General features: G+C 38.8%; 1 pseudogene; it reads right to left on the bottom strand.

Annotated features, from left to right (window-relative positions):
• Positions 1–6,655: 6,655 nt before the first annotated feature.
• LOC116847982 overlaps positions 6,656–10,888 on the bottom strand; it is a 6,646-nt pseudogene continuing 2,413 nt past the window's right edge.

The raw sequence follows: 10,888 nt of genomic DNA, 5'->3' as shown, positions 1-10,888 counted from the left end.
TTGCCTTCAAAATTCCAACCGCAATCGAGAATGCTTTAACTCATTCATAGTTAAACATGTTCCTTCAATGACTACATCTTACAGCGACATGTTATCGGGCAAGAGCAATACATTCTATTCTAATGACTTAATGGATAAAAATAACTTCCCTACTATTTTGCAGTCATTTAAATATCCAAACAAATATGACAACAATAACAAGAAGTTTTCCTTCTTACATAAAAACACCACCAACCCTCTAATTTCCACAAAAAAGAAAACAAACTCCCCCCTCCTCCTCCTCTCCATCCATCATAACTCCCTCTTCCTTAGACCCCACGCCTCCCTTCGAAACACCCTACTCTTCTCCTGGGGACACCTTGGCTTCGAGTGAACCAGGAGTTCCCCTGCATACTTCCTCCCCCTTGGGTATGAATATCCCCACTACTTCCAAATACAAGGAAGGCATTGCATACTCTACAGACGATGCCAAATATCTACACTTACAAAATAACTTAATCACTCTAATCAACTCGTTTAACTCATTGATAAATAATATGATCAATTCTAACGATGATACTAATTCAAACTCTTTCTTATTATCTATCTTTTCTCAATTGCAAGACATTAAATCCTCTCTGTGTGTTATTTAAGAATAAAATTAATAATAATTCTACAAACCTCAAAATGGGCAAATTTAGAAAGGTCAATATCATCCAGTGGAATTGTCGTTCATATAAAACGAGAGAGTTTGAATTAATCAACTTTATCTCTCAACTGAACCCCCCACCGCATTTCATTTGTCTCAGTGAGACTTGGATGGATGAAAACTCTACCTTTAATTTAAAAGGTTATAAAATAATTAACTATAATAGATCACGCTCATCCGGTGGATGTGCGATAGTCTATCAAAGTGAAATAATAGTGAGCGTTATCGATTTTAACTCCAATTAGTGGATAAATAAGGCGCGTCAAGTTTTAGACTTGGACATTTGTGGTTTAAAATTCTTCAACTACGATATTGAACTGTGCTTAATTTCTTTATATTGCCCTCTTTCTTCTTCCAGATACATTGGTGAAAATCGTACCGAGATATGGTCTGAAGTTTTATCATATCTTGATTCCTTTAGGGATGTTGTTATCTGTGGTGATTTCAATGGATCTCATCCTTCTGGGACTTCCTCTTGCACTTCTCCGAACACTACTGGCAAAATTATCCACGATTTATTAATAGACCTTGATCTCCTAATTGCCAATCATGACACTCCCACTTGGTCCTCATCTAACGGCCAAATTACTAGCTCTCCCGACCTTACCCTTGTTTCCAGCAACCTCAGCATGCAGGTAGACTGGAACGTGTGCAATGAGAAACATGGTAGTGATCACCACCCAATAATAATAGGGAGCGGTGCACTTGGACACGGTGCATTTGGACACTGCCAATCACAGCACCGTATGATTAGAGACATTTGTAGGGTCCCTTGGAACAGCGACTTGTGATTGGACTGTGTCCAATTGCCCCGTGTCCAACTGATATACACCCATAATAATATACATTAATCACATTCTTCCAACTAGGCTTCATGCGCGGGCGCATTATATTGTCAGCAAAGTGGACTGGAGTTTCTTTGCTCACCGACTTGAAGAATCTTCTATTCATCTGCAAGACTATCGCAACTCTGTAGAGTTTTCTAATCCATCCAAGGCTTACGCTGAACTCGAGGGGCTCATCCATGAAGCTTTAATAGAGGCTGGAGCACGCAAGCCTGGAGAGAGTACCACACCTCGAAGACCACCATCGCCCTGGTGGGATGATGAGCGCGGAATTATTCAAGATAAGTTATCCGCGTACAAACGATATAAACTTTTTCCAAATTCCGAACACCTTGCTCTATATCAGAAGGAAAGTAGAATTGCGAATAGAAAACTGAGGAAGATCAAGAAGAAAAAATTCAAAAGTTTTTGTAATGCGCTAAATATAAAATCTGAACCTAGAAAGGTATGGAATATCCTGAAAGCTTTCAACAATAGCAAAAGAATTGAAGATCTGAATAGGAGCTTACTTGATAATCCAAAACAAAAAGTCTTGTATAACTTCGATAAAACAATGTCAACAAACATTCCCTCGGCTATCAGTAATAGATTTATTAACAACATAGCGTCGCCTTTTAAAAAACTGATAGCTAATCTTTCCACGAAAACCCTCTCAAATAAAGAGCTCTTGGGTGACGCCATTAGCAAGACCGAGTTTTTGGCTTCTCTAAAGTCTCTTTCAAAGAAGAAAACGTCGCCTGGTGCTGACTTGATAACTTGGTTAATAATTAAGAAACTTCCGACAGCTGTGTTAGAGATTTTACTTAAGCTATTTGATGATTTTTTTCTCAAGGAACAATTCCTTCTCCTTGGAAAAAGTATATTCTTGTCTTTATTCCAAAAGGAGATGGAACTAATCTAAGACCTATATCTCTAGCAAACAACCTTGCTAAATTATATGAAAAAATTCTACATCACAGAATTGAATGGTGAGCCGAAAACGCGGCAATTATACCTTCCGCGCAGAGAGGCTTTCGCTTGGGCAAGTCATGTGCACATAATATACCGATAATATACTCGACCTGAAAAGTTACATCCAAAGATCTTTCAAGAAAAATAAAAAAACTGGTGTTCTATTTCTTGATATCAAAGGCGCCTTTGATAATGTAAATCCTAACAAACTTTGCTGCCTTCTGGTTAACATGGGTTTTCCCAAAAACATAGTATCAGCAATACAGACCTTTCTATTTGACAGAGTTGTTGAGTGCTTTCAGGGAGGAGTATCACTTAGTGTTAGAAAAACGTCTATTGGTCTTCCTCAGGGCTCTGTCCTCAGTCCAATTTTGTATAATATTTACTCTTTCGCTATTTCGTTCGGCCTGGAAGATGGTGTACGTGTACTAGCTTATGCTGACGACCTGGCTATTTTTTCAAGCATAGCTTAATTTCAACAATTTCGATTCTGCTCTCTCTTGGAAAAGTCAGGTTAATTATATGGTAGATAAATGCAAGCCGAGAATAAATATCCTTAAAGCTATATCGGGTATAAGATGGGGCTCTCACCCTACACTTATTCTCTCCGTGTACCGAGGTCTTATCAGATCTGTTTTAGATTACGGTGGGTATTCTCTCTTGGGCTTCTCCTCCTCTCTCTCCCTTAAACTAGATAGAGTTCAGTATGCATCGTTGAGGTGTGTTCTCGGGTTCATGCGCTCTACTCCCACTAATATTATGTTGGACCAATGCGGCGAGTGGCCTCTAGTTGTTAGGCGTCTTTTTTGCGTTACCAAACTTTCCATAAAAGGTTTGATAGATCCTTACCAAACTATAACCTACCCTGCTCTTACATCGCCTATCCCCTCTCACATCGCACGAAACGAGTCTCTTGGGAGCTCATTTGACTCCTTGGAGCCAGAAATTCAGATAAAAACTCGATCATGGTCTACCTTGTATCCATACAAGGATTTCATCCCAAACATTGAATCTAAAAGACTTGAAGGCCATTTGTCCTTCCTGCTAAATACGAAATTTAACAACTTCAATATTGATACCACATCTTTCAAAAACATTAGTAAATACAGAAGAAGAGTGGGAAATTTTTATTATTCTGGCTCAAAAAAAATCTCGATAACCGGTATCAATAGGATTTTTAACTCTATCTTGAAAGAGCAGGATTTTGACTCATACTCTATACGGATGGCTCTATAAATACAGAGGGGCATGCTGGATTTGGAGTTTTCTGTACCAACCCAGATATCAAATTATCGCTTCCATATACAAGAACCAAAATTATCTTAAATATCGAGGCGCAAGCAATTGTTTAAACTCTGAACATTATACCCAAATTAAAGAAACGCAAGATCGCTATATGTACAGACTCTATGTGCGCTCTTTCCTCCTTAAGGAATTTATCAAACAAGAAAAAGCCCATCTATCCAATCTTAGTGATTGCCGACTTGCTGGGAAAGCTTAAATCTATGAACATTGATATTACTCTAATCTGGACACCAGCGCACATAAGAATCTCTGGTAATGAAGCAGCCGACCAATTAGCAAAATCTGCCACAAATCGCGACAGAATCGTTCCCAGCAAGACTATATATATTGATGATCTCATTTCAAGCTTGAAAAGCGATTTTATGAGGTTATCTCATAAAGTACTGAATAAACAATTTAAGTGGAAAGGTATCAGATACCGTCAGAAAGTTGCGAATCTAGCCAATAAACCATGGTTCAGCGACCTCAAATTTGTCAAGCGTGATGTTATTTCGTTGATGGCAAGGTTACGATCATACCACATACGTACGAACATTCACCTAAAGGATAAGAACATTATAAGAGAGGATACGTGCGAATGCGGAACCAGACAGAGTGATATATATCACGTTCTATTTAAATGCCCTCTACATTCTGATGAATCGGACAAGTTAATTACAGAGATATATAGCATTGGATACACCACTCAAGATGATGTACACAAACTCTCCTTTGATGCGGGGAATATAAAACTTTATAGCACTATCTCCAAGTTTCTATTCAACATAGGTTACACCATTTGAAAGTGCACCTTGCTCACATTCTACATACGATGAAAGCACTGTTCGGAGTAATGGCGTAGAGGCACTCACAGTTAAAGTGTGCTCAGCCAAGCATTGAAACTGAAACTGAAACAGTAGCTAAATGGTTTAAAAAGCACTTTAAAGTTGAAAGTCTATAATTTTCAGGCATATTAAGTTCATAACATTATTATGGTTTATCTTAAAAATATATGGAATTCAATAAGAAATTGTGACTGTTTAATGTTTAACTTCGTCTTTTAGTTGAGTTTCTGATTGAAGATATTTTATCACAATTTATCACTGTGATAAGTGCATTTTAAAGAGGAAACTTTAACTTCTTGTTTATTGTATAGCGATAATCGTATACAGATTCATTTGTCTGCTTTAAACGTGTAACGATGCACACCTGCATCGTCACTACTCCGGCTCGACCGACCATCAGTCGGGCCGTGCACCGGCGCGTTGCGCCAACAATAAACACCGAAAAACCGACACGCGTAAACAACCGACAACAAGCATAAACAAAGCGAACAAAGATCACGCGAGAAGGAAACAATAGCGAGCGAGCGCCGCAAGCACGCGACGCACACGTGTACGGCGAGCGAAGACAAAGAAGCGTCAAGTATATAATCCGCGACGCCAAATTAATCAGGACCAGACCGATCCGGACCGTCAACCGAACTCGATGCTACACAGCGGAGAGCAAGGCCTACGACCGACTCGTATCTGCTTCCTCAACCTGCCAACGATCACATCCTCGCAAACTAGGACCGAAGCCAGTACGTTAGCTGTGCTCTGCCGATCTTTATCGACTCTAGTTTGCATCCCGTCGACATCCCGAACAAGGACCGAAGCCAGTAGGTTAGCTGCGCTCTGTCGAGCTTTCTCGACCCTTGTTCTCTGCCTTTCGACGAGGGAGATCGGGTGTGAATACGCCGATACATCGGCTACTCACGTCCCATCTCGTCTCTTGCGACGCCGACGGGCAAGCGAGCGCGTAGCCGTCAAAACAGCGAAGACAGCGTACGATACTGTGATACGACTTCGATACCGCCGACACCGCGCGGTCCCCGCGACCAGCCACGCGAGCCGCGTACGAATCGCGAATACCGAATCACGACACGCGACCGTCTGCCGAACCTCCGAGGCGAGCCTAGCTATCGCGCTATACGCTCCGCCTACCGACTTACTTGTCGCGGCCTACCGAAACCGCGATCCGGTAACTGGCGCCGTCACCCAGGAGCATTGTATACTAATACGCGAATACTCTGTACCAAGGCTAAATAAATCTTTTTGTTATTTTTATCTTACACTCCGCGTCCTATTATTTCACGAACCCGGACTCCGACGAGCGAATACATCCGTGGCAACGACACCAACCGACACGCGGAGGACGGTTGTTACAAACGATTAAATCCAAAATATTATTTTTACTTTAACATTGAACAACTTGGTGAAAAAAATCACAACGTAATTTGTAAATATATACATTAAAGGGAATGGTTGACACCTTTAAATACTATTTATCTCTGATTTTTCATTTACACGACAGAATTCTACAAACTTTATAAAAAATTCTAACAATTGTTGCGCGCGAATTTTTATTTATATTTATGTAACATTATAGAAATTAATTAAACTTTTTATTTGTAAATATGTTTAAAAACAAGAAACTTCATGCTATAAGATTCTCTTGGAAGCATTGTATAATCTTTATTTTCCTAAAATTACAATCTATTGAATTTTACCTATTTAAGGTTCCACTTCTCCAACCTCTTAGTAAGTTAACCAACAAATAAATCATGTTTGTTTTTATTTTTCCTTCAAACTAGACAAAAACAAACATATAACTTAATGTTTCAACTGTTAGTTTACCAAGATGTTGGAAAAATAGACCTTAAGAAATTGAAGATGTTTCTCGACTACAATTAGCAGAATGTCTAGTTTCTCAGATGCTAAAGGAAAATATGATTGGTTTCAATAAGATGCATTTCAGAAGATTTCTCTAACATCTTATTCGAAACATATGCTTAATCATTTTATATATATACATACATATTATAAATACATCTCTCTTTCTCGCATTAAATTATAAATATATTCTTGTATTATATTGTGCATCATATAATTATTTCATTATAATATTAATATAAACAAATATACTATGATATTTATTATACAATATTATTAAAGTTACACGAAATATTTTATATGTTTCTCGAACATGGTAGCTTTTATTTGTTGAAGAAGTCCGAAGCTCGTTGCCGTTGAGGAGGTAGATTCAGCAAATTATCTGTGAGTACTGATTCTTGTATCCGTGCAGCACTGATATCTACTTTCTGCGAAGCTGCTCGCTTAGCTAGCGTATTTGTACGCGGTGTGCCGAGTGTCCTGACGCCTATGGACGGAGTCCTCGACGCTAGTGTTCGCCGTGGCGATGGTGTGGCTGAGATTCGCAATTTTTGAGTTGCCAATTTTCTTCTTGCCGCAGGAGACATTGTGCTTAAACGATCCATAGTAGATCTTGGTGATGGTCTGAAAAGAATAGGATATTTTATGAATTTTTATAAATTTTTCACTGATTTAAATTACATGTTTAGATAATTACTTATACACACACTTAACTAATTATACGAGTCATTATATTTTATACGAGCAATAACTTACGTGGCTAATGACTTTCTAGCAGCCTCTAAAGCCTTGTTCTTTCGATCTCTGTGCCTTTCACCAGCTTTTTCGGCCAACTGTAATGCCAACTTCTTTCTTTTCGGTGATTCTGCTATCCTAAAAGAAGGACCTTGACTCGTTCTAAGCAGTGGAGTGTCACCACCATCCAAACGAAAGGGAGTCCCTTCGCTTTGACCCCATGTCATTAAAGGACTCTCACATTCTCCTGGCCTCGGACTTGGTGTCGCTACGAAACTGTAACCGTCACTTGCGGCGTTGCATTTCTAACGACTTCTTTACCATCTACACCGATTTTGCCATCATTAGCCTTGGACTGGGACTTTACCAATTCGTTGATGGTTTCCTTATTTTGTTGTTCATTGAAGGGATTTGTTCTTAATCTCGTGTTTTCGTGCATCACCACCTGTTTCTTCTTAGCTAACTCTATTTTCTCCTCAGCTGTAGGCTTCACTCCATCAGGAATATACATAATGTAATTCTTATTCCTGTAAGCCCAACTGTCCACTTGCTTCGGTCTAAAGTTTGGTCCTTCAATAGCTAAGGGATCAGTTGTATTGTTAATAGCAAGCCATGTCTTTGACTTCTCTTCTGCCTCATAGAGCCAAGCATGCTTTAGTCTACGTTTGTTTTTTGCTTCAACCATCATCTCCTCAAAACTAGCATTATCTTCACTTGTGTGAATACTTAAATGATCATCCAAACCAGTCTTATTTTCTATTTTATCGTCCTTCTTCACAGGTTCTATTGATACTTCTTCAGCAGCTACTTCGGGAGTATGTGGTACTTTATCCATCTCAACTCTACGTTGAGGAGTCTCAAAAGTCGCTGGGCTAACTGGTCTTTCTGTAACAGGTCGGCCAGAGCTATACTTTGCATACAATTCTCTTATTCTTTTCACATCGTTCTGCTCCAGGGCATCTAAGTATTGATTCTGTGCCTGTAATCTTTCCAAGTGTGGAAAAAAATCCCTCTGTATAATTTCACCCATTTTCTCAATGTACATATCTTCATCCAGGATTTTTGGTTGAATACACTTCTTCTTTTTTGCAGATCCGAGGCTTTTTAGGCTTTTTAAATATAGCCAGGTCCTTGATGTTCTTGGCAGCCTCCAAGGCTTTGGAGCCTGGATATATCTGTGATAGTGTCTAAGAAAACAGAATACAAACAATGACAATCTAACTCAAGGATTAGAAAAATCGTCTACTTGATTGTTCTTTATCTTATAAAAGAAATTAATAATTTATTTAAATGTGTAATCGTACTTACTATTCATTCTGACTTATATTATGAATCTAATCCTCAGAAATGAGGTTAATGGCAAAATTTACGCCTAACGCTATTATTAATTCATGGATAAGTGTTTACGATTGTGAAAAATATTCTCCTGTACGAAACCGTTTAATATGAACTAGCATTTGATTACGTCTTTATGCGGAACAGCTCGCGTACTATAAGATTATTTACACTTTGCAGTCATAAGATAACGTATACAGTGATCAGCTGTGCCATCTATAGGAAGCATAATATGACATAACATTACCGACACGTGTTTAATTCAGCAAGTAGCGCCATCTCACGTCATTCGTTCAATTCACGATCGCGCAAAGTACAAATAAACAGCTGGAGAAGTTGAAAGAATATAAAATACATATTTCTCGCAATTAATAATGTAAAAGACAAGGTAATATTTTTTGTCTTTCCCTATCTCTCCTTCCGTACGTTTTAATGACAATCTGATCTCACCAAATTATAATACAATATCGATTTTTTATTCTCATTAGAATTTGCGTTGTCAAATTATAATGTAAATTTTGTGTCGTGTTTACTCTGTCAGAATATATAATAAAATCAAAGTTCTTTTTTTATCAGAAGCTTTGAAACAAATATATAATGTACGATATATTTACTCATTTTCATAGTTATTTAAAATTTCGACTGTAAAAGGAAATGACAAACAAATCAAAGTATCAATTCTAACCAAAGTATCAATTCTAACCAAAGTAGTTAATGTATTTCCGAAACATTCGTTAACTTGATGATTTTTGTCATTAAGAATTGAAGCATCAGAGCCTCTTTTTGAAGTATACACACATAGACACACATATATCATATATCCGCTTTTTTTCCATTCATTATCATATTTGGAGAGAGAATACAGTGCATAAAATCGCAAATAAAATTCCAAATGGAATTATAAATCGCCCAAAGGGAGTTGGAGGCGGGATCAAAGTGACGTGTCAAAGAGTTAAACGGCAATCGTCCCAACGTGTCATCGTTCCCGGGTTAATAACTCTTTCCTTCTATTCGCAAGCACCGCGGCGAACGCACGGCCCTGAGTCCTGGCTACTAGTCGCCGGTGATATTTTGGTCCAGCTGGGACAGCGGGATGGGACACGAGATATCGCCTCACTTCGTCTCGCTTCGCTTCGTCTTGTCTTATATTGCCGACGCTCGCTCGTGCGCGCGTGTTCGCGCGAGCAAAGTGATCCGAGGTCCCGAGGTGTTGGGGAGCCACGTTGACAGACATATGAGGATTCTAGCGGCGAGATAGGATGTGCGTGCCGACTGTACGCCCTGGCAGAAAACTTGAGAGTATCGCCAAAATGTACATCGCCTAGTTCCTATTTCCTCTTTCTTTCTTATAGCGTTTCCAAACGTACAAGCTTTAATCTATTTGAAGTCAATTAAAGGCTCTAGGTGGTTTGTAAATATGAACTGAAGGAGTTTCATTATTTTACGAGAAAATTAGGAGATGCACATTTTTTAATATTGCGTTGTATGTTTTCCCTAGGTAGCAAGGTGACGTCTAAAAACGTCACCTTGCTACCTGGATCATTGTGCTTTGAGGAAGTTACACAATTTTTTTCATAATTAATGTTGCGTGCAAGATATAGCCGCTTGTAGTGATCTAAAACAAAAAGCAAACAAAATTTCTCCTCAAAACGTAATATAACGTCCTCAATGCATAATAAAACAGACTGAAAAGTTCAGAAATGTGTGTCTTCCAATTTCTTTGTAAAAAATTCCAAAGCGATCCCTTCAATTCATGTCTACAAATTATCCACAATTCTTAATAGAGTGTTCAAGTCTCTATACTGTCCAACCAAGCCCTGCCTAGCTTAATTGCTTAATGAAGACTTATAGCATCATTAATCGACCTCATATCGATCAAAATCCAGGCATTTAAGAACATTATTTTCGAGACAAATGTTCTGAGGGAATTGAATCGATCGGTCGATCGCACGTTCCACTTAGATGATTTGATTCTCTTCGAACAGAAAAATGTGTCTATTATTCTTGATAAACTATAAAATTAACTAAATAGGAAAAGAAAAGTATAGATTGCTAGACGCAGAGGGAACTGGCGAGTCTCTGTGACGATAGCGAGTTATGTTAACAAGCGTCCTCGTTATTTGCATTGCGGGTTGCGGAAGCAGAAGCACGAAAAAGGTGGAAGACGGACATGTCTGTCGGTGAGAGTGAAAACTGTCCAAGCAAGCGGAGCACGCGAAGATAGACGCTGATCGTGAATGTCATGGGTGTCTAGAAGAAGTTTACCTTACGTCGTAAATAGAGGGGACGATCCTTTTCTGTTGCAACGTTGGGCAAAGATCCTTACTGAACAGTTC

This window comes from Odontomachus brunneus, unplaced genomic scaffold, assembly GCF_010583005.1.
Source record: "Odontomachus brunneus isolate Ranch 3 - 2012 unplaced genomic scaffold, Obru_v1 Obru_scaffold_086, whole genome shotgun sequence".
Classification (NCBI taxonomy): domain Eukaryota; kingdom Metazoa; phylum Arthropoda; class Insecta; order Hymenoptera; family Formicidae; genus Odontomachus; species Odontomachus brunneus.
Note: the sequence above shows the minus strand (reverse complement) of the source record. Positions and strands in the feature narration are given on the sequence as shown.